The following is a 20033-nucleotide window of genomic DNA, read 5'->3' on the forward strand; positions in this document are numbered from 1 at the left end:
AATAGTTTTGGACAATATCAATGGACTAGAAATAGCCATAGAGCCATTATTTAATCTAGACAATGATCACATGAACTAACCATGTCATATTTTTACATTTTCAGATAGACAATAAGAATTGTGATTTTTGAGAGTTGGAATCAACTCAAAAGCATTTTTGGTTGATTTTTAAATAAAGTTTGAAGTTTGAAAAGGCCCTGCCTTGTTATTTTTGTCACATTAATTCTACAACGAAACTAGTACTGAGGCTAGCGTAGTTAGTTAGAGAATTTCATAAGCTTTCCAACGATATGAAGTTCATCAAATTTGGTTTAGCCGATTTAATTCTATTTAAATTTGAATAAAGCATCTGCAAGTAATTTTGATTTAATTCGAAATAACGAATTTGAATTCGTGGGCTCGCGCGGGAAAATTAAAGCGGCTTAACATCGGAAAAGAAAATGGGCCGGCCCAGCTACGCGTCTCGCGCGAGCGGGCTGCCTGACAGCGGGCTCCACCCGTCAGTCACACTTAAACGGAGAAGGGGTACGCTTCTGTCTGCGCCGCACGGTTAGACGATGATCCAACGGATCACGATCGTCGTCGTCGACGGTGAGAGGAGGGTTGCTGGCAGCACGGGCATGGGGTTGGCGAGCTCACCGGTGCTCCGGCGAGGGTCGGCGAGGTGCGTAGGTACGTTGTCGTCGACGGCGAGTCGTCTGGTACCGGCGGCGTCTCCGGGGATGGCGCCTATCTCCGGCGAGCTTCTGCGGCGGTCACGGGCTCCGACGATCAAATTGGGTGGCTACGGCAGGCAATGTTGAGTGGCGAGTGAATGAGGAGGGTCAGAGAGGAGAGGGGAAGGTGCTGGTGTGGTGAGTTGAGCGAGGGGAGTCCCCTTTTTATAGCGGCGGAGCGAGGCCGTGTGCTGCGGCGAGGTTGAGCATGGCGACGTGGCTACAGGGCGCTAGCGAGCTAGGCGAGGGCGCGGTGCTGTTCAGCGGTTCCTGGTGGTCGTCCTGGCGGCAATGGCGCGGCTGGGCGGTGCCTAACGCTGTCGGGCGCGTGCAAAGTTCTGCGCGTCCGTGGCGGGGGGCGTTTTCTTCTCCGGCGACGGCGGGCCATGGTCGGGGACAAGGGGTTGTCTGGCGTGTCCGTGGTGTTGTGGCGATGCTCAGGGCAGACGTGGGGTTCAAGGCGAGGGCTAGGGCAGTGGCGCGGTGCGGTGTTCTAGCGCGCTCTGCCGTGCACGCGTCGACGTGCCCGTGCCGACCCTGGGGTTACTGGGCGTCGTGGGCGCGGTCTGGTCTGGGCCGTGTCGTGCTCTCCTCGACCAAGGGCGTGTACCAGCGGGTTCAGGGGATCAAGGAGGAGCAGAAGGACATGGTCGGCCAAGCTAGAATGGAGAGAGGGTAGGGTTGGCATGGTGCAAGGCATGGCATGGCCGGCATGGACATGTCCATGCCACATTGGCCATGTCTAGGATTGCCAAGTAGGGGCAATGTGTTGGAGGGGACAAGGGGACAATGTAGGACAAGAGAAGATCAATTTTGGGCCAGAACACTATTTAGAATAGTGATATTGATTTGGTTTGATTTATGCCCACAAGGTGTTTGATACAATGGCCGCATGAAGGGAATTTTAAAAAAATTGAATGAAATTTGGTGGAGTTGATTCATATAATCAAAGTCACACAATGGTGGTGGTGGTGTGCAAAATTGAATTGGTTTGTGAAATTTCAAAATAGGTATGATCTTGAATCTGTTAAAAAGTTCCAACTTTGCTTGAGCATAACTTTGAATCTAGCAAGAATTTGCAGGGGTGTGCTTTACCAAAGTTGTTCACCTTGATGTGGTCTTGGATGAGGTGCAAAGGGTTGGAAATGTTTGGTTTGAAAATCTCTTAATCCAGAGGCTCAAATTATGCATCAGGTTAAAAATGGCAGTTTTGACCATTAGTGCATGTGAGCACAATTTGAATTCAAATTTGATTTGATTTGAGTTTCTTTGATTCCAAAAGGGTTTATAAGTGTTTAGTAACATTCTCCAACTAATGGCACAACCCAAATTGGCCTAGGTTAAAGATTTTCAAAAATGGTCAAAACCATATGTGAGGGTTTTGTGATTTTTCTATTTTCTTTCTTTTCTTCCTCTTTGATTTTTTTTGTGATCTTCCAAGGGTCAAAGTTAGGGTTTTAGGTAGTAAGCATAAGCACACAAACAAACATCATGGCAATCTCATACAATAATGCCCAAACCTTATGCATAGCACTATATGCAATTAAAAGTTTTTGTTGGTTCTAAATTTTGAATATTTGAAACTCCTTGTCTTCATTGATTTGAAATTTGGGATGTTACAAAAACAAGTAAGCGTTTGTAGCTTAGTGAGTTTTCCAAGTTCTAGAGGCATGATGTTCAAGCTCGGGCATCTATGAGTGTAAAGGTGATGAAGGGAAGTCAGATACTTCATTTTCCTTGGAAGTCAATCAAGATGGGAGCAGTTGGAAAGGTCCAACATTTGTAGGCTATATAGAATACTTATATCTTCACGAAGTGCTTTGATATTACTGTCTGAGAGATCAAGGTACCTCAGAAGATGCAGATACTTTGGTTTCAGTGGAAATGATTCTCTCCTCGTATGAAGCTTCAAGGCATGCAAGAGCTGTATTTTGACAGATGTTGCAATAGGCTTTCCATAGGACTATCGCATAGCAGTGTTTGGATAGCAGGGGATCTTTTCTCCATAGTATCATTCAAAATACCTTATGTTTTTTTTACACGACAAGAAAAAATGCCTAGCAATATCTGAAAGCCACTCAGTTTCAGTTGGTTTTTTATTTGCAACAAAACATTCCTTTTCCATAATAGACACTGCAATATCATGCGGAGGGCCGACCCCTCGAGGGCTTGGGCTGACTTCAACATTCAACTACCCAGCCTTTGCACCGTTGTCTTCAAATCGGCCACTGTGTATGTGGTTGGAAATGGGGAGAGCGCCCGTTTCTGGAAGGATCGGTGGCTAGGCGGGGAAAGGGTAGCCGACATTGCCCCCTTGCGGTTAGGCGGGTCACCAAGAGGCGGTTGAACGCTTGCTCGGTCAAGGAGCATCTCTCCGGCCAATGGCTCCAAGATTGCGGACCAGACATGACTGAGGATGCGCTCGCCGAGTTCTTCTTGCTCTGGCATAGACTTGCCACCTTTGCTCTTGTTCTGGATAGAGAGGATGTGCTGGTGTGGCGATGGTCGGGCGATGGTATCTACTCTTCCAAGTCGGCTTATGAGGCCTTTTTCGCCGGCTCGGTGCGGGCTGCGGTCTTCGAGGAGATATGGCGCTCGAGAGCGCCTTAAAGCTGCAAGTTCTTCGCATGGCTCGCTGACTGCGGATAGGCTGCAGCGTCAAGGACTCCCTTGCCCTGCAGCATGCCCATTGTGTGATCAGGAGTCGGAATCCTTGCAACATTTGCTTCTTGGTTGTGTGGTAGCCCGTGAGGTTTGGTCTTGGGCGATGAGGCGATGTGACAAACTAGATTGGCTCCCAGGAGTAGACACGAAGTTAGTGGACTGGTGGACGTCTCGTTCGTGCCCGGCGACGCAGAAGCGAGACTTGTGGATGGCGATCCTTGTATTCTGGTGCATTTGGCGTCACCGGAATGACATCGTCTTTAATGGAGCGTTGGCATCCCAAGTGGCCATCAAGGAGAAGATCAAGGAGGAGTACGAGAGTTGGGTTTGGGTTCCCCGACCCTAGTGTAACTCTGTGGCAGTTGGGAGAGTAGGCGTGAGTGGGGAGCTGCCACCTCTTGTTGGCAGTACAAATTTGCATATGATTGATACACCTCTCCATGGTGTATTCTCGAAAAAAAATGCAATATCATGCATAAGATCATGGATTCGGCATGTAGTTGAATAATACCCCCAGTAGTCTTTACTTTCCTATATGTCCAGAAAGAATGACTTCGAGGCCAGCGCACTGAAAAATTGTTTTCTGCTGGTTTCAAATCTATCTTCCTTGTGTTCGGGGATAAGGCCATTTGCGATCTGAAGTTGGATCAGCTTGTCCACACCAATCTTGTAACCCTTGGGAAATAGTGCACAGAAAGCAAAGCATTGTTTCATTTGTGATGGCAAGTCGTTGTAGCTAAGCTTTAGTATCGGCATAATTCCAGTTTCCTCGATGCAAATGCTACTTCTAGATGACATAGCCATCCATTCTTCCACGCTGGTCTTGGTACCAAATACAGAGCCCAGAGCGGTTGCAGCCAAAGGAGAGCCAGAACATCTCTTCACAATCTCACCAACGCATTTTGAGAATCATCCGAACTCTAGAAGGAAAGCAACTCAACATATATCTGAAAGAGCAAGATCCATATCCCGTGTTTTGTGTGTTTGATGACAACACTTGAATGTTTTTAACCGTGCGCAAAGATTGTCTTTGATAGATTTGCAAGTGTACAGTGCCCTCGCTGAACACATTATGATCAGAGGACTGAAGCGTAGCTCTTAGGTTTTCTGGTTTTGCGTGTTTGTCGCGAGGTGACATGGTAGGAGAGGAAAAGAGGAAAAAGCAGTTTCAGCCAAAGCGGTACTACCGGTACAAAGGGCGGTAGTACCGCTATCCTACTGGTACCGCTCTGGAGGTTTCTCACGCAAATGTCTCACAGAACAAGTTACGGTACCTTTATGGTACCTTGAGCGGTAGTACCGCTTGAGAGCGGTAGTACCGCCTATGGTACCGCTTAAGTATCGTAACTTAAGTTACGGCAGTACCGCTCGGTACCTCTGCGGTACCGCTTGGGTTCCAGTAAGCTCTGGAGACCATTGCGGTACCTCGAGCGGTACCGCGAGCGATAGTACCGCTATGTGTCCACGTGGACAAGTTCTATGGGGATTTCGAATCCAGAGCGGTAGTACCGCTTTCCAAAGCGGTAGTACCGCTTAGGCAGAAACTGTACATAACGGTTGGATTTGAGGAGACCTATATAAAGGCCCCTTCTTCCCCAGCTCGTTTTTAGCTCTTCTCTCTCTCTCCTCCATTGTTGCTGAGCTCAAACTGAGTGGATCTCCCTACCTACCCAATCAATTTTTCTCATACTTTGAGGAGTGGTGGAGGAGACCCCGATCTATCGTTCTACCAAGAGAGATTTCACCAATTCGTGCTAGTCCTTAGTGGATCTTGTTGGTAGGGTTCCTATGGTGGGATCTTGGAAGAAGTGCACCTATTGAGGCTAGCTTGGTGTTGTGCTAGCCCCATAGATTGTTGGGAGCCTCCTAGTGTTGTGGAGCTCGCCCCAACCTTGTGAAGGAACCACCGCCTCGACCGGTGCCATAGTGGAGAAGGGGGAGCCCCTTCGTGGAGCTCTCTCGAGGAATAAGTTGAGGCCTTCCTTCGTGGTGTGGCCGCCTAGACTCTTGTGTGAGGCTAGCACCTCCTCAACGCAGACGTACTCCCTTTTGTGGGAGGAACTGCGGGAAACAAACCTCGCCTCGTCTCCGCGCCCTCCGGTTGTCCCGCTCCTTACTCTTACTATCTTGCTTGGTTCCTTTACTTGTTGCACTTGTCTAGGATCATACTAGGATCACCTTGAGCATCAAAGCTATCACCTTTACTTCCGTTGCACTAAAAATTGAAAAAGGCTAAAACTTTGCGTAGCGTCCATTCACCCCCCTTTTGTTCGCTACGATCCATTCAATTGGTATCATAGCAAGGTTTTCTTGCTCGGGCTTTACCGCCTAAGAAATGGCTGAACAGGAGACGGTTGCGAATGGATCCCTTCCCGGTGAGCAATCACCTCCATCATCAATTGCCGATAATACCCCGGCTACTTTGGATGACCTCAAGAAATTGGAGTCAACCATTGTATCTCAAATGAAGGCTATGATGATGGAGTTGATTGCTCCAAAACCAAACCCCATCATAGATCCTAAGGGAAGTGTCAATGTTCCTCCACAACAAGTCAACACGCTTCCTCTTGTTGGTTTTGTTGTACAATCAACAAAACCACCTCGAGAAGGGGAACTTGAGTATGTTGAAATTTCATCAAAAGGGAAGGATGAACCTTCGGTTGTGGGACAATTAGGAGGTAATCATGCGGTGCCCCCACCAAGTGATTACACCGTGAATGTCCCAATACATATGCCTCATATTTTGACTCATGGTTCACCACCGCTACTTGAATCTAATAGCTTTGAAAATTGGCAATTCTTAATGCGTTCTCATGTCGCAGTGCTTCTACCGAGCTTTGGCGCATCATTGAGGAGGGCTATTCACCACGAGACCCAAAGAACTTGACAAGAAGAGAAGTGGTGGATGACCAACTCAACGCCACCGCCATCAACATGATCCACATGGCCGTCACGCCCAAGGACCGCGCTCATATCCGCTTGCTCAAGACCGCCAAGGAAGCATGGAATAAACTCGACAAGCTCTTCCTCGGAAATGAGAGCATTCAAAGCTCTCGGTTCGATGAAGTGAACAACATGGACGACAACTTCGTCATGAATGAGGGAGAATCGCCTGAAGAGATGTACCGGCGTCTTATCGCTCTTGCCGTGCAAATGCAAGATCTTGGAGCAATGTTTGTGGATGACCCTTGGATCAAGAGAAAGTTCTACAATGCTCTCTTTCCTTATGAGGAAGTAAAGTTGACGGCCATCCGCCAAAATGCCTCTTTCCGTGCTATGACATCCGATGAAGTTCTTAGTGAAGTCATCGCTTTGGACATATCTAAGAAGAATGCGGAAGATCTTGTTGCTCGCACCCACAACACCCGCATGGAGCTAGTGAGAGCGATGATGATCCCATTGAGTAGGGTCCGGATGATCTCAAGGCCAACTATCATGAACACATGGCTCTTGCCGCCAAGAGTTTTTGGAGTGGAAACAAGACACGAAGCTCAAGGCCAAGGAGATACTCACCTCATGATTCTACTAGACACTCCTCCAAGAGCCCAAGGGAGGATCAAAAGGAAAGATCTTGCTACAATTGCGGCGGCAAAAGTCATTTTTTTGCGGATTGTATCTACGAGAGAAGGGAAGACAACGGTAGAAGGCTCGTCCGACAGAGCAAGTTCAAATCCCTCTCCAAAGGTTTCTCCAAGTTCTCCTCCAACTCCGATGACACCAAGATCTCCTCCACCAAGAAGCCTAGAGCCTTCATTATTCGTGAGGAGTACTCCTCCGATGAAGGTGATGAGCGTGAAGACAAAGGGTTAAACAAGAAAGAAGAGGGAGTGGCCGCCATCGCCATTTCCACTCCCTCCATCTCTCTCTTCGACTCTCCAAATGAGAACCTCATCACCAACACCCCTTGTTGCTTAGTGGAAAAGGTATTGTTGGAGGTAGAACCCCTTTCCGAACCTACACCTTCTTCAAATACTATATCTATTGTGGGTTTGGATGCTCCTCTCACTAACATGCTAGGAGATCAAGACCATATGGTGGAAAAGGAGAGGCTTGAGAAGGAGGCGGAATTAGAGCTTATCTCTCTCACTCAAGCTCATGAGGAAGAAGTGTGCATGCGTATGTCTCTTGAAGCTAGTGCTATTGTTCTTGAAGACTCCAACAATTCCCTCATCTCCCAACTCATCAAGAACCGAGATTATGCTCTTGGTTGGTGATACGTCTCAAACGTATCTATAATTTCTTATGTTCCATGCTAGTTTTATGACAATACTCACATGTTTTATATACACTTTATATCATTTTTATGCATTTTCCGGTACTAACCTATTAACAAGATGCCGAAGCGCCAGTTCTCGTTTTCTCGCTGTTTTTGGTTTCGAAATCCTACACGAGAAAATATTCTCGTAATTGGACGAAACAAAAGCCCACGGTCTTATTTTCCACGGAGTCTTCCAGAACACCGAAGAGGAGACGAAGAGGGGGCATGAGGCGGCCACACCATAGGGGGGCGCGACCCCACCCCTAGTCGCGCCGCCATATGGGGTGGGCCCCTCGGGCATCCCCCGACTCTGCCCCTTCGCCTATATAATCCTTCCGTCGCGAAAACCCTAGTACCGAGAGCCACGATACGAGAAAAGTTCCAGAGACGCCGCCGCCGTCAACCCCATCTCGGGGGTTCTGAAGATCACCTCCGGCACCCTGCCGGAGAGGGGAATCATCACCGGAGGGCTCTACATCACCATGCCCGCCTCCGGACTGATGCGTGAGTAGTTCATCCTTGGACTATGTGTCCATAGCAGTAGCTAGATGGTTGTCTTCTCCTATTGTGCCATCATATTTAGATCTTGTGAGCTGCCTATCATGATCAAGATCATCTATTTGTAATGCTACATGTTGTGTTTGTTGGGATCAGATGAATATGGAATACTATGTCAAGTTGATTATCGATCTATCATATATGTGTTGTTTATGATCTTGCATGCTCTCCGTTGCTAGTAGAGGCTCTGGCCAAGTTGATACTTGTAACTCCAAGAGGGGGTATTTCTGCTCGATAGTGGGTTCATGCCTCCATTGAATCTGGGACGATGCGATGAAAGTTCTAAGGTTATGGATGTGTCTGTTTCCACTAGGGATAAAACATCAATGCTTTGTCTAAGGATATTTGTATTGTTTACATTACGCACAGTACTTAATGCAATTGTCTCGTTGTTTGCAACTTAATACCGGAAGGGGTGCGGATGCTAACCCGAAGGTGGACATTTTAGGCATAGATGCATGCCTGGATAGCGGTCTATGTTCTTTGTCGTAATGCCCTAAGTAAATCTCATAGTAGTCATCATGATATGTATGTGCATTGTTATGCCCTCTCTATTTGTCAATTGCCCAACTGTAATTTGTTCACCCAACATGCTATTTATCTTATTGGAGAGACACCACTAGTGAACTATGGACCCCGGTCCATTCTTTTACATCTGAAATACAACCTACTGCAATCATTGTTCTCTGTTGTTCTTTGCAAGCAAACATCATTCTCCACACCATACGTTTAATCCTTTGTTTACAACAAGCCGGTGAGATTGACAACCTCACTGTTAAGTTGGGGCAAAGTATTTTGATTGTATTGTGCAGGTTCCATGTTGGCACCGGAATCCCTGGTGTTTCGCCGCACTACACTCCTTCACCAACAACCTTCACGTGGCCTTCATCTCCTACTGGTTCGATAACCTTGGTTTCTTACTGAGGGAAAACTTGCTGCTGTACGCATCACACCTTCCTCTTGGGGTTCCCAACGGACGTGTACTTCACGCGTTATCAAGCACTTTTTCTGGCGCCGTTGCCGGGAAGATCAAGACACGCTGCAAGGGGAGTCTCTCACACCCAATCTCTTTACTTTGTTTATTGTCTTGCTTTATTTTATTTTCTGTCTTGTTTGCTTTCCTTATATCAAAAACACACAAAAAATTAGTTACTTGTTTTACTTTATTTAATTCGGTTTTGCTTTACTTATTTTTATTATTGCTAAAATGAGTACTCCTGAGAACACTAAGTTGTGTGACTTCACTAGCACAAATAATAGTGATTTCATATGCACTCCTATTGCTCCACCTTCTGCTACAGCAGAATTTTATGAAATTAAACCTGCTTTACTAAATCTTGTTATGAGAGAGCAATTTTCTGGTGTTAGTACTGATGATGTTGCTGCCCATCTTAATAATTTTTTTGAACTTTGTGAAATGCAAAAGTATAAGGATGTAGATGGGGATACTATAAAACTGAAATTGTTTCCTTTCTCCTTAAGAGGAAGAGCTAAAGATTGGTTGCTATCTTTGCCTAAGAATAGTATTGATTCATGGACTAAATGTAAAGATGCTTTCATTGGAAGATATTATCCTCCTTCTAAAATTATATTTTTGAGAAGTAGCATTATGAATTTTAAGCAATTGGATAATGAACATGTTGCCCAAGCATGGGAGAGAATGAAATCTTTGGTAAAGAATTGCCCTACCCATGGACTAACTACTTGGATGATCATCCAAACCTTTTATGCAGGATTAAAATTTTCTTCGAGGAACCTATTGGATTCAGCTGCTGGAGGTACTTTTATGTCCATCACTTTGGGTGCTGCAACAAAGCTTCTTGATGATATGATGATCAACTACTCTGAATGGCACACTGAAAGGACTCCTCAAGACCCTTTCTTCGAACCGTTGGTGCTATTATTGATATGAAAGAAGGAAATATTAAATATCAATTCCCTCTTAAGAAAGGTATGGAACACTTCCCTAGAAAGAGAATGAAGTTGCCTTTTGATTCTATTATTAGAACAAATTATGATGTTGATGCTTCTTCTTTTGATAATACTTGATTTACACTTTCTGCGCCTAGCTGAAAGGCGTTAAAGAAAAGCGCTTATGGGAGACAACCCATTATTTTATTTCTGCAATTTTTGTTTTATATTTGAGTCAAGGTGCTTGTTACTACTGTAGCAATACCTGTGTATCTTTACTTTATTGCATTGTTGTGCCAAGTAAAGTCTTTGATAGAAGGTTGATACTAGATTTGGATTTCTGCGCAGAAACAGATTTTTAGCTGTCACGAATTTGAGCTGATCTCTCTGTAAAAAATTCATAAAATCTTGCAAAAATTCATGAGTAACCCTCAGATATGTACGCAACTTTCATTCAATTTGAGATTTTTCATATGAGCATGTTAAGTGCCTCGAAAAAATTCGTCTTTACGGACTGTTCTGTTTTGACAGATTCTGCCTTTTATTTCACATTGCCTCTTTTACTGTGTTTGAGTGGACTTCTTTGCTCCATTAAATTTCAGTAGCCTTGGGTAATGTCCAGAAGTGTTGGGAATGACTGTGTCCTCACTGAACATGTGAATTTTTGATTATGCACTAACCCTCTAATGAGATTGTTTTGAGTTTGGTGTGGAGGAAGTTTTCAAGGATCAAGAGAGGAGGATGATATAATATGATCAAGAAGAGTGAAAAGTCTAAGCTTGGGGATGCCCCCGTGGTTCATCCCTGCATATTTCAAGAAGACCTCAAGCATCTAAGCTTGGGGATGCCCAAGGCATCCCCTTCTTCATCAACAACTTATCAGGTCACCTCTAGTGAAACTATATTTTTATTCCGTCACATCTTATGTGCTTTACTTGGAGCGTCTGTGTGCTTTTATTTTCGTTTTGTTATTTTCATTCTCTGAATAAAATCGGATCCTAGCATTCTTTGTGTGGGAGAAAGACACGCTCCGCTTTTTCATATGAACACTGGTGTTCTTCGTTTTACTTTTAATGTTCAATGGCAAAAGTTAAAAGCTGCTGCACTTATTGCTATTTGGTTGGAAATAGAAAATGCTTCATGTGGTAATTTGTATATTGTCTTGAATTATTTGATACTTGGCAATTGTTTTGAGCTCTCAAGTAGATCATGTTTAAGCTCTTGCATCATGTAGTTTAAACCTATTAGTGGAGAACTACCGTAGAGCTTGTTGAAATTTGGTTTGCATGATTGGTCTCTCTAAAGTCTAGATATTTTTCGGTAAAAGTGTTTGAGCAACAAGAAAGACGAGTGTAGAGTCTTATAATGCTTGCAATAAGTTCTTATGTGAGTTTTGCTTGTACCGGTTCATACTTGTGTTTGCTTCAAACAACCTTGCTAGCCAAAGCCTTGTACTGAGAGGGAATGCTTCTCGTGCATCCAAAACCTTGAGCCAAAACCTATGCCATTTGTGTCCACCATAACTACCTACTATGTGGTATTTTTCTGCCATTCCAAATAAATACTTCATGTGCTACCTTTAAACAATTCAAAAGTTATTACTCCTTATTTGTGTCAATGTTTCATAGCTCATGAGGAAGTATGTGGTGTTTTATCTTTCAATCTTGTTGGGCAGACTTTCACCAATGGACTAGTGGCACATCCGCTTATCCAATAATTTTGCAAAAAGAGTTGGCAAAGGGGTTCCCAGCCCCAATTAATTAACTTTCATTAATAATTCTCTTCACATGTTTTGCCCTCATTCATCAGTAAGCAACTTAATTTTGCAAATAGACACTCCTCCATGGTATGTGAAATGTTGGAAGGCACCCGAGGATTCGGTTAGCCATGGCTTGTGATAGCAAAAGGTTGGGAGGAGTGTCATCTCTAAATAAAACTAAAGTACATGTGTAAACAAAAGAGAAGAGTGACATAGGCATCCCCAAATGGGCCTGCCGAAGATGGTACCCGGGGTTTATTGAAGGCCCACAACTCGATGAATATGAAGATTCGGAAGCCCAAGTTAGTACTAAGGAAAGCTAGAGTTGTATTAGGAAATATAGACTTGTAATCTTACGGGAAGGGTTAGAAACCCTCCCGGACTCTGTAACTTGTGTATTACGAATCCCTCGGCTCCGCCTCCTATATAAGGGGGAGTCGAGGGACAAAGAGAGGATCGATTCATTGTTTCACGCAACCCTAGTTCCCACATCGTCGAGTACTTTTCGGCTGAAACCTTCGAGATCTACTTGCCCTCTACTTCCGACTAAAACCCTAGTCTACAATCTGTAGGCATTGATAAGTTAATCCCTTGTCAATTGGCGCCGTCTGTGGGAATTAGAGGTGTCAAGGATCCGATCTCGATGGCACGTTCAAAATCGTCGACTTCGTCAACTGCAAGCAACGCGATGGACAGAGGTAAACAGATCGCAACTGGTCTATTTGATATTGTTCCTCACCCGCCCTCCCGTTTGGATGCATATGCGTATCTGGAGGAGCCCTTGGAGATGACGTTCGGAAAGTTCCACTTCCGTGTCGAGAAAGAAGGAGTGTATCGTCTCGAAATTCCAATCTCGTCGGGATTATCAGCGGTCGATCCCGATTTTTCGAGTTTAGCATTGTCAATCGAGTCAGGCGACGAGGAGATTTCATCGCCACGCTTCGTTAGCACCAGGGCAAGTGAAAAACTCGCCAAGATCTTCAGCGGCATGTCTTTCGAGTCATCTGCGGACTCTGATATAAGCAATGACTCGAGCAACATCGACAACTTCAATTTCATCGACAGATCCACTACTATTGGAAAGGTCTTCACCAATCTATATGATGGTGTCACCAATCCCGAAAAATGTCAAAATTCAAAATATCATCATATCTATGCAATTGGAGAACCAAGCCGATCAGAGCCGGAGACATCAGAGGCTTTCGACGATGCGGGAAACCCATATGTTGATCCCGCTGATCTCAGGCGAGGTTTAGGCACTAAGTATGTTGGGCCTACACCGCGCCTAAGGGTTCAACTCCCACAAGAAGCGCGGGACAGAGCCGCAAGAGCCATGGATGTTACAGAACCAATGACTATAGCTGCTACTGCAGAAGAATTGCAAGCTTACCAATACAGGCTTGCTCGTGTTAGCAGAGAATTAGAAAAACAGAGAGCTGCCCTGAATAGAAGAAGGGAGGCGGCTTCCGCATCAAGTAGGCGAAGGGCAGATTTAAGCCGACATTCAGGAACTTCGGGAGATAGTCACAGAGAAGCTCGGAACAGAGCAAGATCTCGACTGCAAAACATACCTGAGGCAGACAGAGAAAATTTAGTTCAAAACCTCGACATGTCTTTTATGTCAATTGACACAAGAGGAAATATCATTCCCAAAACACCAGAAGCGGGATACATGGCAACGCAAGCTTACATTCTAGCGTCCAGACCACCTCCCGGAGATCCAAGAGAAGCGTTGTATAACATGGCCATGGCAGGATGTGGAGCCATGGGAGCAGCATTCGCAACTACACCTCCCGAAGGAGCTGCAAGGCAAAATAGTCCATGACCCACTGCAGCAGCACCAGGTCCCGAAAGAACAAGTGGAGCAAGAGATATAGCAGCACAAGCACGGGTGGACAGAGCACGACAAAATAGAAGGGAACATCGGCATTCCCCAGAAATAGATGACGAGGATATGTGTGGGCTACCATGCTTTACAAGGAGGGTCAGGAAAACTCGAGTCCCGTCAGGATTTAAGTTACCCGATAATTTCAAAAAATTCGATGGCCTACAAGATCCCGAGGATTGGCTAGTCAATTACCTCGAGACGGTGAAACTGATAGGGGGAACCAGAGCAACAACCATGCAGAGCATTCAAGTACACCTAAGTGGAGCCGCAAGATCTTGGATAAAGAAGCTTCCTCCAGGATCCATCGACAGCTGGGATAGCTTTGAGGATGTATTTGTCAAGAATTTCCGATCCACCTGCAACAAAACCTGCATCACTAGAAGAGTTGAGATCATGTCGACAAAAGCATGATGAATCAATGAGAAAATACATCCAAAGGTGGAACATCATTAAAAACTCGGCAGAGAATATATCTGACGAGAGAGCAATAGATGCGTTTGTGGCAGGAATTCGACGAGGAGATTTTGTCGAAGACTTGGGAAGAACCAACCCAAGGACAGTATCAGCATTGATGGAGATAGCAAACAGATGGGCAGATGGAGAAGATGCTGTTCACAATAAGCAACACAGGTCACCGGAGGAGGACCGTAGTCGAAATTTCCAAAATAGGCGACGATTCTCTCGGCAGTTCTCGAGTTACGATGCTCCTGGCCAAATATCGGCTGGGTTTAGGGGAAGCGCTTGAGGAAACAATAGAGATGAATATCAAAGGAGTAACGAGCAGCGAGGCGACAATAGAGATGATTCTCGGAATAACAGGCAAAATAGTGGACCAAGGTTTCAAAGACCTTTTGTATCTCCCGAAGATATGATGAACGGGCCATGTCAGATGCATTTCTATCTCGACAATAACGGGAAGAGGCAGTCAGGACATCTGCAGAAGTACTATCGAAATTTTCAAGAAATGTTGAGATTTGCAGGGCAAGCTACTGCTCAAGCAACGCACAGAAACCCCTAGGGGCCAAGGAGTGAGATCCACCTTCCACCTCCTCCCGCAATTACGGACGAAAATCGGCACCAGCTCAGAATAGCGGCAGCACCACACCCACCTCCATATGTTGATCCTAACTCTAACGGAGCGGTCTCGATGATTCAGAAAGCTAGGCCGTCTAATAGGGCTCAGAAAGTAATCTCACGACAAGTGTTCATGGCAGAGAAGATGCCTCCACTAACAATTGAGTACCTAAATTGGTTGGGACAGGACATTGGTTTCACAATTGCGGATCACCCGCAGCAAGTTCCTCGACCAGGGCAGTCAGCACTTATCTTACCAGCGGTGATTGCAGGATTCGACGTATCTCGAGTATTCATAGATGGAGGCAGCAGTCCAAACCTTATGTATGCAGATACACTAAGGAAGATGAATATATCCTTGGCAAACTTAAAACCAACTGACACACGTTTCCATGGAATCATGCCAGAGAAGCCAAGTTATCCACTGGGAAAGATCAATCTCGACGTTCAGTTTGGAACCCGAGAAAATTACAAGATCGAAAGGTTGGAGTTCGAAGTCGTGGATTTCCCGTCGCAATATCACGCTTTGTTGGGACGACCAGCATATGCCAGGTTTATGGCGGTACCACACTACACGTACCTGTTATGGAGGTTACCAGGACCTAAGGGACCAATCACAGTCAAAGGCAATTTTGCATTAGCTGATAAATGCAACAAGGATTTTCATCGACTGTCAGAAACTTTCGGGATGCAAGCAGAATATATGGCGTCAACGCTCACAACTGATTATGATGTGTTGCCATTGATGGCGTGTAACTCACACGTTCGTTGGGAACCCCAAGAGGAAGGTATGATGCGCACAACAGCAAGTTTTCCCTCAGAAAGAAACCGAGGTTTATCGAACCAGGAGGAGCCAAGAAGCACGTTGAAGGTTGATGGCGGCGGGATGTAGTGCGGCGCAACACCAGAGATTCCGGCGCCAACGTGGAACCTGCACAACACAACCAAAGTACTTTTCCCCAACGAAACGAGTGAGGTTGTCAATCTCACCGGCTTGCTGTAACAAAGGATTAACCGTATTGTGTGGAAGATGATTGTTTGCGAGAAAACAAGTAAAGAACAAGTATTGCAGCAGATTTGTATTTCCAGTATAAAAGAATGGACCGAGGTCCACAGTTCACTAGAGGTGTCTCTCCCATAAGATAAAAGCATGTTGGGTGAACAAATTACAGTCGGGCAATTGACAAATAGAGAGGGCATAACAATGCACATACATGTCATGATAAATATAGTGAGATTTAATTGGGCATTACGACAAAGTACATAGACCGCTATCCAGCATGCATCTATGCCTAAAAAGTCCACCTTCGGGTTATCGTCCGAACCCCTTCCGGTATTAAGTTGCAAAACAACGAGACAATTGCATTAAGTATGGTGCGTAATGTAATCAATAACTACATCCTCGGACATAGCATCAATGTTTTATCCCTAGTGGCAACAACACATCCATAACCTTAGGGGTTTCGTCGCTCCCCAGATTCACGGAGACATGAACCCACTATCGAGCATAAATACTCCCTCTTGGAGTTAATAGCGAAAACTTGGCCGGAGCCTCGTACTAATAACGGAGAGCATGCAAGATCTTAAACAACACATAGGTAATAACTTGATAATTAACATAACATAGTATTCTCTATCCATCGGATCCCGACAAACACAACATATAGCATTACAGATAGATGATCTTGATCATGTTAGGCAGCTCACAAGATCCAACAATGAAGCACAATGAGGAGAAGACAACCATCTAGCTGCTGCTATGGACCCATAGTCCAGGGGTGAACTACTCACTCATCACTCCGGAGGCGACCATGGCGGTGAAGAGTCCTCCGGGAGATGAATCCCCTCTCCGGCGGGGTGCCGGAGGAGATCTCCGAAATCCCCGAGATGGGATTGGCGGTGGCGGCGTCTCAGTAAGGTTTTCCGTATCGTGGCTCTCGGTACTGGGGGTTTCGCGACGGAGGCTATTTGTAGGCGGAAGGGCAACGCGGGGGCCACACGAGGGCCCCACACGCCAGGCTGGCGCGGCCAAGACCTAGGCCGCGCCGCCCTAGTGTGGCGGCGCCTCGTGGCCCCACTTCGACTCCCCTTCGGTCTTCTGGAAGCTTCGTGGCAAAATAGGACCACGGGCGTTGATTTCGGCCAATTCCGAGAATATTTCGTTACTAGGATTTACGAAACCAAAAACAGCGAGAAAACGAGCAAGCGGCTCTTCGGCATCTTGTTAATAGGTTAGTTCCGAGAAAATGCACGAATATGACATAAATTGTGCATAAAACATGTAGATATCATCAATAATGTGGCATGGAACATAAGAAATTATCGATACGTCGGAGACGTATCGGCATCCCCAAGCTTAGTTACGCTTCGTCCCGAGCAGGTAAAACGATAACAAAGATAATTTCTGAAGTGACATGCCATCATAACCTTGATCATACTATTTGTAAACATATGTAATGAATGCAGCGATCAAAACAATGGTAATGACATGAGTAAACAAGTGAATCATAAAGCAAAGACTTTTCATGAATAGTACTTCAAGACAAGCATCAATAAGTCTTGCATAAGAGTTAACTCATAAAGCAATAAATCAAAGTAAAGGTATTGAAGCAACACAAAGGAAGATTAAGTTTCAGCGGTTGCTTTCAACTTGTAACATGTATATCTCATGGATAATTGTCAACATAGAGTAATATAACAAGTGCAATATGCAAGTATGTAGGAATCAATGCACAGTTCACACAAGTGTTTGCTTCTTGAGGTGGAGAGAGATAGGTGAACTGACTCAATCATAAAAGTAAAAAGAATGGTCCTTCAAAGAGGAAAGCATCGATTGCTATATTTGTGCTAGAGCTTTTATTTTGAAAACATGAAACAATTTTGTCAACGGTAGTAATAAAGCATATGAGTTATGTAAATTATATCTTACAAGTTGCAAGCCTCATGCATAGTATACTAATAGTGCCCGCACCTTGTCCTAATTAGCTTGGACTACCGGATCATCGCAATACACATGTTTTAACCAAGTGTCACAATGGGGTACCTCCATGCCGCTTGTACAAAGGTCTAAGGAGAAAGCTCGCATTTTGGATTTCTCGCTTTTGATTATTCTCAACTTAGACATCCATACCGGGACAACATGGACAACAGATAATGGACTCCTCTTTAATGCATAAGCATGTGGCAACAATTATTATTCTCATATGAGATTGAGGATATATGTCCAAAACTGAAACTTCCACCATGAATCATGGCTTTAGTTAGCGGCCCAATGTTCTTCTCTAACAATATGTATGCTCCAACCATTAAGGTGGTAGATCTCTCTTACTTCAGACAAGACGGACATGCATAGTAACTCACATGATATTCAACAAAGGGTAGTTGATGGCGTCCCCAGAAACATGGTTATCGCACAACAAGCAACTTAATAAGAGATAAAGTGCATAAGTACATATTCAATACCACAATAGTTTTTAAGCTATTTGTCCCATGAGCTATATATTGCAAAGGTGAATGATGGAATTTTAAAGGTAGCACTCAAGCAATTTACTTTGGAATGGCGGAGAAATACCATGTAGTAGGTAGGTATGGTGGACACAAATGGCATAGTGGTTGGCTCAAGGATTTTGGATGCATGAGAAGTATTCCCTCTCGATACAAGGTTTAGGCTAGCAAGGTTATTTGAAACAAACACAAGGATGAACGGTGCAGCAAAACTCACATAAAAGACATATTGTAAACATTATAAGACTCTACACCGTCTTCCTTGTTGTTCAAAACTCAATACTAGATATTATCTAGACTTTAGAGAAACCAAATATGCAAACCAAATTAGCAAGCTCTAAGTGTTTCTTCATTAATGGGTGCAAAGTATATGATGCAAGAGCTTAAACATGAGCACAACAATTGCCAAGTATCAAATTATTCAAGACATTTAAGAATTACTACATGTAGTATTTTCCAATTCCAACCATATAACAATTTAACGAAGAAGAAACTTCGCCATGAATACTATGAGTAAAGCCTAAGGACATACTTGTCCATATGCTACAGCGGAGCGTGTCTCTCTCCCACACAATGAATGCTAGGATCCATTTTATTCAAACAAAACAAAAACAAAAACAAACCGATGCTCCAAGCAAAGCACATAAGATGTGACGGAATAAAAATATAGTTTCAGGGAGGAACCCGATAATGTTGTCGATGAAGAAGGGGATGCCTTGGGCATCCCCAAGCTTAGACGCTTGAGTCTTCTTAGAATATGCAGGGTGAACCACCGGGGCATCCCCAAGCTTAGAGCTTTCACTCTTCTTGATCATATTGTATCATACTCCTCTCTTGATCCTTGAAAACTTCCTCCACACCAAACTCGAAACAACTCATTAGAGGGTTAGTGGACAATAAAAATTAACATGTTCAGAGGTGACACAATCATTCTTAACACTTCTGGACATTGCATAAACCTACTGGACATTAATGGATCAAAGAAATTCATCCAACATAGCAAAAGAGGCAATGCGAAATAAAAGGCAGAATCTGTCAAAACAGAAGAGTCCGTAAAGATGGATTTTATTGAGGCACCAGACTTGCTCAAATGAAAATGCCCAAATTTAATTAAAGTTGCGTACATATCTGAGGATCACTCACGTAAATTGGCTTAATTTTCTGAATTACCTACAGAGAATTAGACCCAGATTCGTGACAGCAAAGAAATGCTGTTTACACGCGGTAATCCAAATCTAGTATTCACTTTACTATCAAAGACTTTATTTGGCACAACAAAACACAAAACTAAGATAAGGAGAGGTTGCTACAGTAGTAAACAACTTCCAAGACTCAAATATAAAACAAAAATACTGTAGTAAAAACATGGGTTGTCTCCCATAAGCGCTTTTCTTTAACGCCTTTCAGCTAGGCGCAGAAAGTGTATATCAAGTATTATCGGGAGATGAAGCATCAACATTATAATTTGTTCTAATAATAGAATCATAAGGTAACTTCATTATCTTTCTAGGGAAGTGTTCCATACCTTTCTTGAGAGGAAATTGATATTTAATATTACCTTCCTTCATATCAATAGTAGCACCAACGGTTCGAAGAAAAGGTCTTCCCAATATAATGGGGCAAGATGCATTGCATTCAATATCCAAGACAACAAAATCAACGGGGACAAGGTTATTGTTAACCATAATATGAACATGATCA

At 44.3% G+C, this 20033-nt stretch overlaps 1 pseudogene; it reads right to left on the reverse strand.

Annotated features, from left to right (window-relative positions):
- LOC124655959 overlaps positions 1–20033 on the reverse strand; it is a 60317-nt pseudogene that overhangs the window by 3505 nt on the left and 36779 nt on the right.

Source organism: Lolium rigidum, chromosome 5, assembly GCF_022539505.1.
Source record: "Lolium rigidum isolate FL_2022 chromosome 5, APGP_CSIRO_Lrig_0.1, whole genome shotgun sequence".
NCBI lineage: Eukaryota > Viridiplantae > Streptophyta > Magnoliopsida > Poales > Poaceae > Lolium > Lolium rigidum.